At 49.1% G+C, this 16606-nt stretch overlaps 1 long non-coding RNA gene across 1 annotated transcript; it reads left to right on the top strand.

Moving 5' to 3' along the window:
- Window positions 1-7516: 7516 nt before the first annotated feature.
- Window positions 7517-14803, top strand: LOC121820473 (uncharacterized). Its single transcript, XR_006061029.2, has 3 exons — window positions 7517-8070; window positions 8990-9118; window positions 9358-14803. It is a non-coding gene; the product is annotated as an uncharacterized LOC121820473 (long non-coding RNA).
- The last annotated feature ends 1803 nt before the right edge of the window (window positions 14804-16606 follow it).

The following is a 16606-nucleotide window of genomic DNA, read 5'->3' as shown; positions in this document are numbered from 1 at the left end:
GCATATCTGAGGTTATTGGTATTTCTCCTGGCAATATTGATTCCAGCTTGTGTTTCTTCCAGTCCAGCGTTTCTCATGATGTACTCTGCATAGAAGTTAAATAAGCAGGGTGACAGTATACAGCCTTGACGTACTCCTTTTCCTATTTGGAACCAGTCTGTTGTTCCATATCCAATTCTAACTGTTGCTTCCTTACCTGCATACAGATTTCTCAACAGGCAGGTCAAGTGGTCTGGTATTTCCATCTCTTTCAGGATTTTCCACAGTTTATTGTGATCCACACAGTCAAAGGCTTTGGCATAGTCAATAAAGCAGAAGTAGATGTTTTTCTGGAACTCTCTTTCTTTTTCGATGATCCAGCAGATGTTGGCAATTTGATCTCTGGTTCCTCTGCCTTTTCTAAAACCAGCTTGAACATCAGGGAGTTCACGGTTCACGTATTGCTGAAGCCTGGCTTGGAGAATTTTGAGCATTACTTTACTAGCATGTGAGATGAGTGCAATTGTGCAGTAGTTTGAGCATTCTTTGGCATTGCCTTTCTTTGGGATTGGAATGAAAACTGACCTTTTCCAGTCCTGTGGCCACTGCTGAGTTTTCCAGATTTGCTGGCATATTGAGTGCAGCACTTTCACAGTATCATTTTTCAGGATTTGAAAAAGCTCAACTGGGATTCCATCACCTCCACTAGCTTTGTTCATAGTGATGCTTTCTAAAGCCCACTTGACTTCACATTCCAAGATGTCTGGCTCTAGATTAGTGATCACATCATCATGATTATCTGGGTCATGAAGATCTTTTTTGTACAGTTCTTCCGTGTATTCTTGCCACCTCTTCTTAATATCTTCTGCTGCTGTTAGGTCCATACCATTTCTGTCCTTTATCGAGCCCATCTTTTCATGTAATGTTCCCTTGGTAGCTCTAATTTTCTTGAAGAGATCTCTAGTCTTTCCCATTCTGTTCTTTTCCTCTATTTCTTTGCATTGATCACTGAAGAAGGCTTTCTTATCTCTTTTTGCTATTATTTGGAACTCTGCATTCAGATGCTTGTATCTTTCCTTTTCTCCTTTGCTTTTCGCCTCTTCTTTTCACAGCTATTTGTAAGTCCTCCCCAGACAGCCATTTTGCTTTTTTGCATTTCTTTTCCATGGGGATGGTCTTGATCCCTGTCTCCTGTACAATGTCACGAACCTCATTCCATAGTTCATCAGGCACTCTGTCTATCAGATCTAGGCCCTTAAATCTATTTCTCACTTCTACTGTATAATCATAAGGGATTTGATTTAGGTCATACCTGAATGGCCTAGTGTTTTTCCCTACTTTCTTTGATTTGAGTCTGAATTTGGTCATAAGGAGTTCATGATCTGAGCCACAGTCAGCTCCTGGTCTTGTTTTTGTTGACTGTATAGAGCTTCTCCATCTTTGGCTGCAAAGAATAGAATCAGTCTGGTTTTGGTGTTGCCCATCTGGTGATGTCCATGTGTAGAGTCTTCTCTTGTGTTGTTGGAAGAGGGTGTTTGCTATGACCAGTGCATTTTCTTGGCAAAACTCGATTAGTCTTTGCCCTGCTTCATTCTGCATTCCAAGGCCAAATTTGCCTGTTACTCCAGGTGTTTCTTGCCTTCCTACTTTTGCATTCCAGTCCCCTATAATGAAAAGGACATCTCTTTTGGGTGTTAGTTCTAAAAGGTCTTGTAGGTCGGTTTTTCCAGTAGTCATGTGTGGATGTGAGAATTGGACTGTAAAGAAAGCCGAGCGCCGAAGAATTGATGCTTGTGAACTGTGGTGTTAGAGAAGACTCTTGAGAGTCCCTTGGACTGCAAGGAGATCCAACCAGTCCATCCTAAAGGAGATCAGTCCTGGGTGTTCACTGGAAGGACTGATGCTAAAGCTGAAACTCCAATACTTCGGCCACCTGATGTGAAGAACTGACTCATTGGAAAAGACCCTGATGCTGGGAAAGATTGAGGGCAAGAGAAGGGAACGACAGAAGATGAGATGGTGTGATGGCATCGCCGACTCGATGGACATGAGTTTGAGTAAGCTCTGGGAGTTGGTGATGGACAAGGAAGCCTGGTATGCTGCAGTCCATGGGGTCACAAAGAGTTCGGACACGACTGAGCGACTGAATGGAACTGATCTTAGTTGGTGCATATAGGATCTAGTTCCCTGACCAGGGGTCAAATCCCAGCCCCCTACGCTGGGAGCATGGAGTCTTAGCCGCTGAACCACCAGGGAAGTCCCTCAGCAGCTTTCTTAAAAACATGAATAAAATAATCAGTGAAAACTTAGATTCTGTTACTGGTCAGCTTAGCTGTGACTGATCCTCTACCGCAGCTGTTGCTACATCAGTAGGAGGGCCAGGATGAACTTCTGTAATTTCGCTGTGACCTCTGCTCATTGGTCGGTTTGATGAGATCAGAGAACAGAATCATTATTAAAATCTCTGATGATGAAAGCGCTGCTCACGTTTATCCCGTTTGCAGAGGGTGCTGTGTGTGTTCTCACTTTCTCCTACGTGCAATCCAGGAGCAAATCTCTCCATCCTTTCTCCCTGCATTTACCAGATATTCACACTGAGCTGAATCTGAGACCACGGAACTACCTTATTCATCCATAATCAGGGAGTTAGGCTGAGAGGAAATAAAACATCTAGCTTGCGTGTGTGCACATTTGCACACTTGTGTATCAACCACCAGTAAATGAAGTGACAGGCTTTTCTCAATAGCTCTAATCTCAAAAACTTGAGAAGGCCCACATTTCTGACAAAAATATAATAAATACAAAGTTTTTTATATAATTTTATGTAATTGTATAATATATATATAATAAAAATATGATTCCTCTTCTATAATGACAACACAAAGAAAAAACACAAGCTGCGTTAAGTCTGGATATGAGATAGCTAATTCCTGCACAATGGCTTGGAGAATTTGGGAGAGGTGTCTACACTTTCTGAGTCATAGAGTTTTCATCACCAAAAATTGGAATTAGATTAGATAGCCTCTAATGTTTCTATTAGCTCTCGAAACATACGTACCTAATCTAGTAATACATTTTGCTTATACTTTATCTTTGATTTAGTTTGTGACTTATAATATGGTTTTAAAGTACTGTAAGAGGACCAGAAATGTGGCTGGGTTTTGTCAATAATCTAGGATTTAAATGGAGCAAGTACCAAATAAGATTCAAATACCTCCGCTACATCTTTCTTTCAGTTGAAGCTTTTATCCAGAAGAAAATTATAGAAACCGCCTGGAAGGGTGGCCGGGTGATGTCTCCAAATTGGACATATCCTCTGTACCTGAGACACACAAGCTCCGTCAACCTCAGAGGTTCAGCCTCCCTGCTAAAGTAGGCTGTATTTCTCAGTTATTCTTGGCAAATTGTGTAACGGAGGCAAGAAAGCCATTCCTCTGCCCGTTAGGGTACGAGGCTGAGAATTAAACTGACAGAAGACAGATTAACGGGAGGAAAGACAAACTCCACTTGTTGTTAATATTTTAACTTTTCTCCCATGAAAGGAGCCCTCCATAGGAAAAAAAAAAAAGACCCAAAGAAGCAGTATGATTAGGAGGAGGGCCATATATACCATTTTAACAAAAGATGATAAACTGTGGACACGTGATGAGACAAAGGAAACAGGCTTTGGGCTTTCAGGGATGGAACATTGTGGAAAGGTGCTACCTGGGGATGCTACTGGGGACACGGGCTCCTCGGTGAGGTTTAGTCTGTCTGACACCCTGGCTCGGTCACCGTCTCCAGAGGTACAGGTTGTCCTTCCCTTCCTGGTGGGACGGAGGGCCAGCCCCTCCCGAGCGCTGCCAGGTGGATGGCAGAGAGCTTGTCCGGTGTCTGCTGTTTCCTAGTTGTCTCCAGCTCAGAAGGATCTTTATGCCAAAGTGGCCTACTTGAGGGTGGCAATCATTTGCAGTACACCTGGGAATGGAGACTTCAACAGCGTTGTCCACTTGATCTTTCTATGATGGAAATGTTCTCTATCTGTGTTTTTACTTCAGTAGCCATGAGACCTCCATGTCTATGGAGTCCATGGAACATGGCCAGTGCAACAGAGGGAGTAAATTTTACATTTGAGTTAACTTGAACTTAGATAGGCACACATGGTCTGCCATGCAGGGCAGTACAGCTCTAGTATATCAAGAGCCTAAACAATTGGGAAATATTTAGGTTAACTTTGGGCTTCCCAGGTGGCGCTAGTGGTAAAGAATGTGCATGTCTATGCAAGAAACTCAAGAGTCTTGGGTTCAATCCCTGGGTTGGAGAGATCCCCTGAGGGGGATATGGCAAACTGCTCCAGTATTCTTGCCTGGGAAATTCCATGGACAGAGGAGCCTGGTGCTGCAAAGAGCTGGACACGCCCGAGGGCGCGCCACACGTCAGCTTTGAGGGGGAGAAATGTCTGCTTGTGCGGTGTCCTGGGCTGCACCCAACGCTCCAGGCCACATGGCATCCTGGGAGGCTTGCGTTTCCAGTCGCTCCGCGTTTACCCGGAGCTCCCTCGACTGTGTCTAGGATGAAATGTCCTCAAGGGGAGTAATTTTGGATGATCATCTGTTCCATAGGCAGTTCTGCAAATTGGCCCAGACCTAACCATCCTTCCCAGACAGCTCTGTGTTTATGTCTGATCCTTCAGACGCCATTCAAGTAGAACTTCTGCTGGAGGTAAGTTAGAAATGAACTCAGGAGTCAATTATGAAATTTCATCTTGTATGTGAGAGGAACATATACCTTTCTAGAGTCTTGATTCACTATTGTTTCTGTTAGGTAAAGACGACCAGGACCCCGAAAAGAGTGTCCAACAGGCTTTTCAATGAGGAAGCGCTCCCAGGCGGGGTTCCCGGACCCAAACGAGGCAGGTCGAGGAAGTCGGCGCCCGGACCGTGTTGCAGATGGCTTTTATACGCTCGTTGCGAGGGACGGTCAGGCTAGATGGACGGGGGTTCGGATAGGTCGCCAGACAGGTCCTTCTGCGTGGCTGGGGCGGGGCGGCTTTAGCTGGCGACGTGTGCTGTCATTGGCCCCCGGGATCTGGGCGGCTCCTTCCGTTAGAGACCTCCCCCCGCCGGTGGGGGAGACAAAGAGCGGCCCATCATGGCCCCCGGAGTCTGACCTTACAGTTTCTGCGAAATCTTTTCTTCTTGGCAGAAGTTACATCTTCAGGTCTTGCTAAGAGTTGATGTCTGACATTCACACTTATATTCTGTCTTGACAAATAGCCTGAAGCAGATGTTGGCAAACTGGCAAGTGGCCTTGAACATGAGATCCAGGAATTTGAGTCCAATCCAGGAAACAGGGAGGCCTAGTGAAGAATTTTAAGGAGAAGATTAGACCTTCTGTTTGCTTTGTGAGCATAACGATTTTATGGGTCAGAGTCATTTCTTGTAGCTGACTCAGGCGCAAGTTAAAGAAAAGAGAGAGAGAAGCCAGGCTGCATTTATCATGCTTAGGGAATATGGTACTATTAAATTTAAAACAATGGTTGGCATAGTCAACCAATTTATTAGGTAGGGAAAAAAACGATGCAGTCCAAGTTTGTGGAGGAAAATCATTTGCTTATTCTATAGGCCACATGAGTCACTAAGTAAAAATCTGAGCATTGAAGTTTTATCACCTTCCATCTAGGAGATGTGAGGAGCAATTAGGAAAGATGAATAATAAGGATATAGCGTTTTATGTCAGCTTAGATCACCAATAAATACTCTAGAGAAAAGCAGAGACCACACTGTCTGCCTGAAACTCAAAAGGCCGGAGGAATGCATCTGATGTCGTGATCAGTACAGTGAGAGGGGTGTGCAGCTCCGCTTCTGTGGAAGTTAAGACACGCTCCAGCTCTCGGTGCCTCACCAGGCTTCTCACACTGGGCTCCTAACTTTGGAGATGCTGGCGGCTAGGACTTAAACATACCCAGGTTTTTTTGGGGGGTAGGGGGTGGGGAACATGACTCAGTGCTCCTGTGGAAGCGAGTGAGACCCAGACACCAAACAGAGGCAGGGCGGCCTCTGAGTAATCTACCCTACCCCACCCTGGTTGATTGACATCTCTAGCTTTCCTGAGACTCAATTCCTTAGCCAAACAGTGAAATCTATATTAATCCGTGAGAAAAAGAAGGTCTTAGATGTTGCGCTAGTGGGTCAGTGTTACGGGTGGACTTTTCTTTCTTTTTGCTGACTTCACTTGTTTTTTTCTTTTTTTGGCCCTGCCACACAGCATGTGAGATCCTAGTTCGCCGATCAGGGACCAAACCCGAGCCCTTCCATTGGAAGCATAGAGTCCTAATCCCTGGACCTCCAGGGAAGAAAGCCCCTGAGTCTGCTTTTGTCCAGCAACAAAGGCCGACAGACAGGACTCAGAGAAGTGTTCTGCTTGCTCTCTGAACAGCCTGTCTCCAGTGCTGGAGGGACTCTGGGGGGAGGCTGGGGAGCGATCAGGCAGGCCGAGGTGAGGGCAGAGCGCTGCCATCAGCCACAGGCTGGTGTCAACTGACATATTCAATGAATGGTCTGCAGTACAAACGGAAAAGGGCTTTATCTGAGCCAAACTGAGGACTAGCTCGGAAGCCCGCTTCTCCGGTGACTGAGGAACCGCTCCACAGAAGCAGGGTTTCCAGCAGTTCTATATCTTGTCAGAACAAAGAACATTAAACAAGTCAGGGATATATTTCCAGGAAACTCACACACAGATCAGCACACACACAGCAAATCAGCCTGGCCTCACCCCTAGGAAGAGAGTCTTCGCATTAAAGGAGGACCAGTGCTGGAGTCCCAGGACGGGAGGCATTTACTCTTTAGCACGGACCTCCCTCACTTTTGGCCAGTGTGCCCTTTTCTTGAACAATTAAAGCAGATGTGCAGTGTGTGTTTGAGGGGCCATAAGCAGGCTACTTTAGTGAGCGCTGAAAGTGAAAAAGTGAAGTCGCTCAGTCGTATCCGACTCTTGGAGACCCCATGGACTGTAGCCCACCAGGCTCCACCCATGGGATTTTTCATGCAAGAATACTGGAGTGGGTTGCCATTTCCTTCTCCAGGGGATCTTCCCAACCCAGGGATCGAACCCGGGTCTCCCGCATTGCAGGCAGACGCTTTACCATCTGAGCCACCTGAGTTCAGGTTAAATCAGGTACCAGCCAGAATGACTTCCCTGCATCTCAATATGTGAACACTTCTTCTATCGCTGGTGGAAAGGGCGTGTGATGACTGCTGCCCTACTGATGATATGTTGGTGCTTACAAACGGGCTTCTGCTCCTACCTTTAACACGTGGGGAGACGGGCCTGACACATCCTTATAAAGACAGCTCTGGGACACTTCCCCGGCGGTCCAGTGGTTAAGCCTTTGTGTTTCCATTGCAGGGTGCACCGATTAGATCCCTGGTCAGGGAACTAAGATCATATAAGCCAAGAGTTATAGACAAAAAACAAAAAATTTGAAATCAGTAAATGACTTTTTAAAAAGACGGCTCTGCCCCAGCTCTCCCTCCCTGTGTCCACAAGCGTGATCTCTGCATCTGTGCTCCTGTTCCTGCTTGTAAGTAGCATCATCAGTACCATTTTTCTAGATTTCGTATATAAGCATTAAAATGCGATATTTGCGTTTTTCTTTCTGACTGACTTCACTCTGCATGACAAGCTCTAGGTTTACCCGCATCACTGGAACTGACTCAATTTTGTTCCTTCTTATGGCTCAGTAATACCTCACTGTGGGCTTCTCAGGTGGTGCTGGAGGTAAAGTACCCGCCTGTCAGAGCAGGAGACGTAAGAGACTCGGGTTCGATCCCTGGACGGGGAAGGTCCTCTGGAGGAGGGCGCGGCAACCCACTCCAGTATTCTTGCCTGGAGAATCCCGTGGACAGAGGAGACTGGCGGACTGCAGTCCATGGGGTCGCCGAATTAGAAATGACTGAAGCAAATTAGCACGCACTCTATGTAGGGTAAGGGAGCTAGAGAAGGCGAAGTTCGGAAAAAGACCAAGACCGGTGCTTTATGGGAACAGATCACCTTTAATGAGGCGAGAAAGGGCAGCAGTGAGACTAGCGAGCTGCTGCACTAACCTAAGAAGTGAGTAAGTATATATCGGCATGTATGTGGAAAGTTACTGTCTTAAGGGGGCCTGTTCTTCTCCAACGTTGTTCGGCGTGGTTATCTCTTAAACGGCTGGGGCCAGGAATTTTGGAGATCAGCCAGAGGCTGGACCTGCTGGGAGCTGGGCATAATCAACCTGATGTCCATTTTTCCTTTGGGTGAGAGAGTTCTTTGTTTTGCATAGAATGGTGGGGAGAACCTGGAGGGGAGTTTTAACTCCAGGCTACCTCGAGCCGTGCAACTTTCCTTCACTCTATCGTGTCCACAGACCACATCTTTATCCTTTTGTCTGCCGCTGGACATCTCGGTCGCTTCCACATCCTCGTTATTTGAACAGTGCTCCAGTAAACATGAGGGGACTTGTGGGTTTTCGTCTGTTTGAATTACCGTTTTCTCGGGTGTGTGCTCAGTAGTGGGACTGCTGGGTCACACGCTAGTCCTGTTCAGTTTTTAAAGGGATCTCCATACTGCTTTCTCGGAGAAGGCACTGGCACCCCACTCCAGTACTCTTGCCTGGAAAATCCCATGGATGGAGGAGCCTGGTGGGCTGCAGTCCATGGGGTCGCTGAGGGTCGGACATGACTGAGCAACTTCACTTTGACTTTTCACTTTCGTGCATTGGAGAAGGAAATGGCAACCCACTCCAGTGTTCTTGCCTGGAGAATCCCAGGGACGGGGGAGCCTGGTGGGCTGCTGTCTACGGGGTCGCACAGAGTTGGACACGACTGAAGTGACTTAGCAGCATACCGCTTTCTACAGTGGCTGTATCAATATTTAGGCTTATTGCAGGGCCAAGCAAGGAGATGTGTGGCTCATGTTCTAAAAAGCCCCCAGCTCCCCCAGGGTTTCAGCAAAACATTTTTTAAATTTTTGTTTATTTATTTGGCTACGCCAGGTCCTATTTGCGGCATGTGGGATCTAGTTCCCCAACAGGAATCAAATCCGGGCGCCCTGGAACAGAAGCGTGGAGTCTTAGCCATTGGACCACCTGGGAAGTCCCAGGCAAAGCGTTTTAAAAAGCCAGGTGAGGACTGGGGCTGCAGGGTATGTGACCAGCTTGTACAGAGTTCTCTGATTGGCGGGTGATGAGGTAACAGGGTGGAATCTCAGGAGTCAACATTCTCAGTCCTTAGGCACCAGGAGGCCTGGGGCTGTGTGCTCGTGGTCATCACTTACTCAACATCTTCCTTCTGGTGAGGGTAGAGGGTGTCACATCTGCAAAACTCGGGAAATGTGCATCGGATACTGTCATCTATCCTACAGGTACTTCAGAGAAGAGCTGAAGCAGAGGATGTGAGGAAGGCCCGTCTCAGTCCTGGGAAGGCCCCGAGGGGTCCTGCTCGGTTACAGTGAACTGGATCGCACCCTGCCTGGCAGTAGAAAAGAGTAGCTCCAAGGGTCTGAAGGCAAGGAAAGGATTGTAAAGGTGGAGGTGAGTGGAGCGAACGGATTTTGAACAAAGAACGCATTGTTGGAGGCAAGGTCGCACTCTTCCCAGAGATGGAAGGGGTCCAGGAGTCAAGATTACCCCTAGTGGCGACCAGAAAACACCAGGGGGGCTGATGCAAGATCATAGTCCGGGGAAGTCAGAAGTGTCCTTAGGTTAGGTATTATGTGTTGGTCTTCTGCCACGGGCCCAAGACGACCGATTCCATCGGAGGCCTGCGGTTTCCTTCTTCACAAAAGAAAAAACAATGACGGTGGGGCAGTCCCACTTCTGGGGATTTTCCTTGAGGACTAATTCCCACAGGTTCCAGAGGAAACATGCCTTGTTGATGTTCATCCAGCCGCGTTTGGGAGCGTAGAAACGACCTGCAAGCAAAGTGCAGGGGCCGGGTTGGCGCTCCCTGTTCATGCATCACGGCGCCTCTGAAACTTCCTGTTAGGTGTACGTGGGTGCAGTCAGGGACCCTCCGGGGACAGCTTTACAGCTTTTCAAGAGCTTCTGGTAAATTAACTAATGTTGCTTATTTCTGGATAATGCAATCTGAAGTGTTTTAAAAGTTTTGCTTCCTAGCGTTTTAAATAATCATTGACGTTGTAAACCATTATCACGTATTAAAGAGTTTTTATTGCAAACAAAAGAGGAATGATGCAGTCACTCCTGAAAGGAGCCTCTTGGCCCCCAGGCCCTTGGGGGCCACGCTCCTGGGCCAGCCCTGCCCGAGGGGCCCTGGAGTCTGTCTAGCGGGAATCCCGGGCCCAGCCCAGAGGAGGCAGTTGGGCTGGGGGCTGCATCTGTGTGTCCTTGCCCAATTTCCTCTGGCTGCTGAAACAAAGTATCACAAGCCTGCCCTGGAAACAGCTGAAGTCTGGCCCCACCCTCCCTGGAGCGGGATGTCTGAGATCAAGGTGTCTGCAGGCCCTCTCCCCCTGCAACCCACGCAGAGGGCCCTCCTGGCGTCTCTGGCTTTGGGGGTTGCCCGCACTCCTGACCTGAGATGGTGTCACTCCAGCCCCCACGTCTGGCTCCTTGTCTCTGTGTCCTGGGGGCCAGAGTCTCCTCTTTAACAAGCACATGCCTCATCCAGGGTCAGCCCCGCCCCTGTTTCTCCAGAATGACGTCATCTTAACTGTTAACAGTCACATCGAGTATTACCCAGTCTCTAAGCCGGGTCGCCGTCGGAGGTCTGGGGAGCTCGGGCTTCCACGTGTCTTTCCGAGAGACACAATTTAACCCAAAGCAGCAGCTTAGCTGCAGGCCCTGGTCCTCACTTTGAGTGGGGTGGGTCCCTGTCCTGCTGGGCCCACTCCGACGGGCTCTGAACGTCCAGTGCCAACAACTGTGGCAGGCCCGCAGGGCATCATGAACTCAGGCCGAGAGGTGACCCTGAGCACACAGCCCACAGGCACCCACCCCAGGAAAGCCTTGTAGAGCTGAGGGTCTCAACCTCAGTGAACTTCAGAATCCCCACGGACTCCCAAGGAACAGCAAACCAATGAGGGCTTATGTGAGGAAGACAGCGGATGGCCATCCTTCTCCCCTTGGACGTCCCCTAAAACCCTCATGCTCAGGTGGACCCCTAGCAGGGTCCTCAGGATTCTGGGAGGGCTCACCCCTTCCTTGACTCTGGATTAGGAGAGAACTACCCCCCGTCGCCAGTAGGGGGCTCCCAAGCTGCCTTGGGAGTCACAGAGTTGGTGGAGCTTGGCTGGTTTGGGGGGTTCTCAAACATCGCCCCCCGTTAGAGTCATCGGTGGGGCTTTTACAAGATGATACCAACCTAGGCAGCATATTCAAAAGCAGAGACATTACGTTGCCAACAAAGGTCTGTCTAGCCAAGGCTATGGTTTTCCAGTGGTCATGTATGGATGTGAGAGTTGGACTGTGAAGAAGGCTGAGCACCGAAGAATTGATGCTTCTGAACTGTGGTGTTGGAGAAGACCCTTGAGAGTCCCTTGGACTGCAAGGAGATCCAACCAGTCCATTCTGAAGGAGATCAGCCCTGGGATTTCTTTGGAAGGAATGATGCTGAAGCTGAAACTCCAGTACTCTGGCCACCTCATGCGAAGAGTTGACTCATTGGAAAAGACCCTGATGCTGGGAGGGATTGGGGGCAGGAGGAGAAGGGGACGACAGAGGATGAGATGGCTGGATGGCATCACCGACTGGATGGACGTGAGTTTGAATGAACTCCGGGAGTTGGTGATGGACAGGGAGGCCTGGCGTGCTGCAGTTCATGGGGTCGCAGAGTCGGACACGACTGAGCGCCTGAACTGAACTGAGCTGAACTACATGTGCAACCCACAGTTTGAATGTTTTCACTCTCATCAAACAGCAGTTGTTAAGATTTGTCTGTCACATAAGTGCTGGACAAAGTCCCACTGACAGTAACACTTCAGGATGTTTGGACTGAAATACTGCAGCTTAAACACAACTTCTGTCCCATCACTTCATGGCAAATAGATGGGGAAACAGTGGAAACTGTCAGACTTTATTTTGGGGGGCTCCAAAATCACTGCAGATGGTGACCGCAGCCATGAAATTAAAAGACGCTTACTCCTTGGAAGGAAAGTTATGACCAACCTAGACAGCATATTCAAAAGCAGAGACATTACTTTGCCAACAAAGATCCATCTAGTCAAGGCTATGGTTTTTCCAGTGGTCATGTATGGATGTGAGAGTTGGACTGTGAAGAAAGCTGAGCGCCGAAGAATTGGTGCTTTTGAACTGTGGTGTTGGAGAAGACTCTTGAGAGTCCCTTGGACTGCAGGGAGATCCAACCAGTCCATCCTAAACGAGATCAGTCCTGGGTGTTCATTGGAATGACTGATGTTGAAGCTGAAACTCCAATACTTTGGCCACCTGATGCGAAGAGCTGACTCATTTGAAGAGACCCTGATGCTGGGAAAGATTGAGGGCAGGAGGAGAAGGGGACAACAGAGGATGAGATGGTTGGATGGCATCACTGACTCAATGGACATGAGTTTGAGTGAACTCCAGGAGTTGGTGGTGGACAGGGAAGTTTGGTGTGTGGCAGTCCATGGGGTCGCAAAGAGTCAGACAGGACTGAGCGACTGAACTGAAACACAACTTCACCAACCACACTCTTCCTCCATCCCAAAGCGGGTAAATACTCTGAATGGTGCAAGCAAATATAGTTCCAATGAAGAGGAAACAGTGAATCCTAAGCTTTTCATTTGGTCCTTCCCATAAAAGTCCATCCCATTTTTTCCCCCCAGGTTCAAATTTAATTTTAGTTCTGCTTTTTTTTTTTTTCTTCTTCTCAGAAGTAATGTGCATTCATTGCAGAGATGTGAGAAATACAGAAAAGCACAAACAGAACCCCACTGTATCAGCTGCCGGCTTCTTCAAACCTAAGGCTCAGATGGTGGCAAGCAATGTTTAAAAATTAGCTTCAGGTTGTAAATACTTTATCACCGTTCCCGTAAATTATTTGAGATCCACGTTAATGTTTACTCAAGTAGCTTGAAGAATTAGTTGCTCAACCACTAAAACTGGCTCTTTTATAGAAATTTTTGTCCAATGAGGCAATAAAAAGAACTTGTTCTTCTAAATAATGAAAGACAGTTGGAATGCAGAGCTGAGTGAGCGTCTCCCCTCGCTGGTTCTCAGATACGGTTCTAAAGGATCAGTGCCTGGAAAGGGGTCTTCTGGTTGTGTCCTGTAATATACTGACCCGTGGTCAGTTGGAGCCAGAGAAATAGAGAATTAACTCAAACAAGAGATGTGGGAGAGAGGGTAACCAGGACCCAAAATATGATCAGCTAGTATCTGAAAGTGCTTGAGAGCCACACTGCAGATCAATCACTGAGCGTCAACGACGGATGTCTCAAGGCGGAGTCTGAGCAGCCCAGGACCTTCCTTTAAGGATGGGTGACAGCCAACAGCATGACTCCTCCCAGCTCTGGCGGGTCACGCGCCAGGGCAGCGCTGTGTCCAGATTCCCGTCTGTTCCCACCGCGGCCCCAAACTGTAGTAAGTATGTGGGGAAAGGAAAGCTCATTAATTTCCCATGGGGAGGATAAGGAAAGTATTACCTTAGTCCGTTTAGGCGGCTATAAAGGAGATCAACCCTGGGTGTTCTTTGGAAGGAATGATGCTAAAGCTGAAACTCCAGTACTTTGGCCACCTCATGCGAAGAGCTGACTCATTGGAAAAGACTCTGATGCTGGGAGGGCTTGGGGACAGGAGGAGAAGGGGACGACCGAGGATGAGATGGCTGGATGGCATCACTGACTCAATGGACATGAATCTGAGTGAACTCCGGGAGTTGGAGATGGACAGGGAGGCCTGGCGTGCTGTGATTCATGGGGTCGCAAAGACTCAGACACGACTGAGCGACTGAACTGAACTGAGCAGAATACTACAGACTGGGTGGCTTGTAAACAACAGAAAACTGTGTCTCCCAGTTCTGGAGGCTGGAGGCCAAGATGAAGTTGCTCGCAGCTTCAGTGTCTGGGCTGCGTGCAGTTGGGGACGGGGCACAAGAGCTCTGGGGAGCCAGGTCCCTTTCATAAGGTGCTGATCGCATTCATGAGGGTTCCACCCTTGCGACACAATCATCTCCCAAATGTCCCACCTCCTAACGCCATCACTGTGGGGTGAGGACTTCAACGTGGGAATATGGGGTGAGGGACGCAAATATTCAGCCCCTTACTCCTTGGAAGAAAAGTTATGACCAACCTAGATAGCATATTCAAAAGCAGAGATATTACTTTGTCGACTGAGGTCCATCTAGTCAAGGCCATGGTTTTTCCTGTGGTCATGTATGGATGTGAGAGTTGGACTGTGAAGGTAGAGCGCCGAAGAATTGATGCTTTTGAACTGTGGTGTTGGAGAAAACTCTTGAGAGTCCCTTGGACTGCAAGGAGATCCAACCAGTCCATTCTGAAGAAGATCAGCTCTGGGATTTCTTTGGAAGGAAGGATGCTAAAGCTGAAGCTCCAGTACTTTGGCCACCTCATGCGAAGAGTTGACTCATTGGAAAAGACTCTGATGCTGGGAGGGATTGGGGGCAGGAGGAGAAGGGGACGACAGAGGATGAGATGGCTGGATGGCATCACGGACTCGATGGATGTGAGTCTGAGTGAACTCCGGGAGTTGGTGATGGACAGGGAGGCCTGGCGTGCTGCGATTCATGGGGTCGCAAAGAGTCGGACACGACTGAGCGACTGAACCGAACTGAACTGACGACTATGTATTTGTAAGCCTTAGAAATGAGAAGTAAAGCACGGGATAAAGTGCGGGCACCTTGGCCTGTTTCTACGGGAAACACTGAGACTCCGGCCTTCCTGTCTCTGCAAGGCACAGAGAGCTCCCTTGGCACACGTCAGTGAGTCTGGACCAGGCATGCCTGCAGAGAGAGCCTTCTGGTTGGACTCTAAGCAAGGTCTCTGACCCTCCCGGGCCCCACCAAGGGATGGGAAGGTTACTGTGGCCCCAGATGCCTGAGATCCAGCTGATGGTGCAGGAAGCCTTTTTGAAGCTTCCTTTACCTGGTTAAATGGCTAAAGACAGCACTTCCTTCTCTCATGGGGGGAGGAGGCTGACTCCTCACAAGGGGATGGGAACCGTCACACCAGCTGCCACACCTCCCAGGTATTCCCCTGAAGGCCCATGTGTCTCCCTGTAGGAGCCCTTTCTGCCCCCCTTTCCCCTGCAGCCAGCTGTCCAGGGGGCCTCTGCGTCTGAACGAACTCAGATGGGTGTGAGTGAAGCGTGCTTTCTTTCCTCCTGTTACTCTGCCTCCTGATAATTTTCCAGGCCCCCCCCCACCGACCCAACAGTCCAGATTCCAAAGGGGCATTCTGGGGTCTTATAACTCACCCCACACTGGACCCTGAAGACAGCCATGTGCTGCCTCACCTCTGCCCACGGATGGGATCTTCCCTGTAAAGTCTCCAAGCCTCATGGTGATGCAATCTGAGAAACTTACAGAAACTAGGAAATCTTGAGATAAGGATTTCTCAAGGTTGCTTAAGAGCTCCAGCGGCGGCTTAAAACCCTGTGGTGGATTCCATGCAGCACACAGTCACTGCTTCCTCTTCATTTTTCAAAGCGGCAGAAGTTCTGGAGTCTTTATAAAGATGTTTTTACACGCCTACTCTTGGCGGGATTTAGATTTGACTCCAGTGGGGCCCAGCTCTGTTTCAAGGAAATTAGGCAACTTTACACTCAACAGAAGCTTCAGGGCATGAAGACTTATGGGACATTTCGCAAGCGTATGGTGAGCTTATTTATGAAAGCAAACTCCTGTGATCAAGGGTGGATCCTGGGGAGGCCCTGTAGTCAGGAAGATGGGAAGGCCACGGGGAGAGATTTTCACAAAGAAGGAAGTGAGACACAGGGTCGAAGGCACCGGAAGACTGAGTGACCATTTCATGGGTCACTGGCGATGGGCGACCGCAGTTTCAGGGAGGCTGGGGGAGCAGGCTCCCTGGAGGAAGTGGCTCCGCTCAGCACTGAGGGCCCCTGCGACCCTGGAGAGGTCGGAGGGGAAAGGGCAGCTGCCCAGGGAGGAGGAGGGATGTGGCCGAGCAGGGTCCCGGAAGATGGAGCTGAGCGTCCCTTGGGATGAGAACATGAGACACGGGCATGGTGGGAAGTGGAATATCTCCAAGGGGGCGCATCCACAAGAGACCAGGAAAAGTGATGCCTCCCCGGAAATGAGAAACCCTCTCCTCCGAGACGAGGACGAACAGTAAGACCAAGGAGGTGATGGTGGACGGATGAGCGTGATCAGGAAAAGCCTTCCACGTACAGAGTCTTAACAATGTCCAGAAAGCTGGTCACTTACTGACCAAACCGAAAGCAGTGAGTGGAGGGTTCCTGTTCCCTCTGGACGGGGAAGTTCACACGGTTTCGCAAGAGGTTGCAGAGCTGCTAAACGCAAATGTTAGGTTAGCTGGGAAGGGGCGAGCAACGTCCAAACGCAGACTGACCACCAGCCTGGGGCGATGTCAGAGGGGCCACAGGCGTGCTGAGCACACAGGGCCCGGCCTCTGCGCGGCGGGGCTGGCCTGTCTGCTATTAGACACCGGGCAGGAG

Source organism: Ovis aries, chromosome 10, assembly GCF_016772045.2.
Source record: "Ovis aries strain OAR_USU_Benz2616 breed Rambouillet chromosome 10, ARS-UI_Ramb_v3.0, whole genome shotgun sequence".
NCBI classification, from domain to species: Eukaryota; Metazoa; Chordata; class Mammalia; order Artiodactyla; family Bovidae; genus Ovis; species Ovis aries.
The sequence above is the reverse complement of the archived record's forward strand: the minus strand, read 5'-3'. Positions and strand labels throughout refer to the sequence as shown.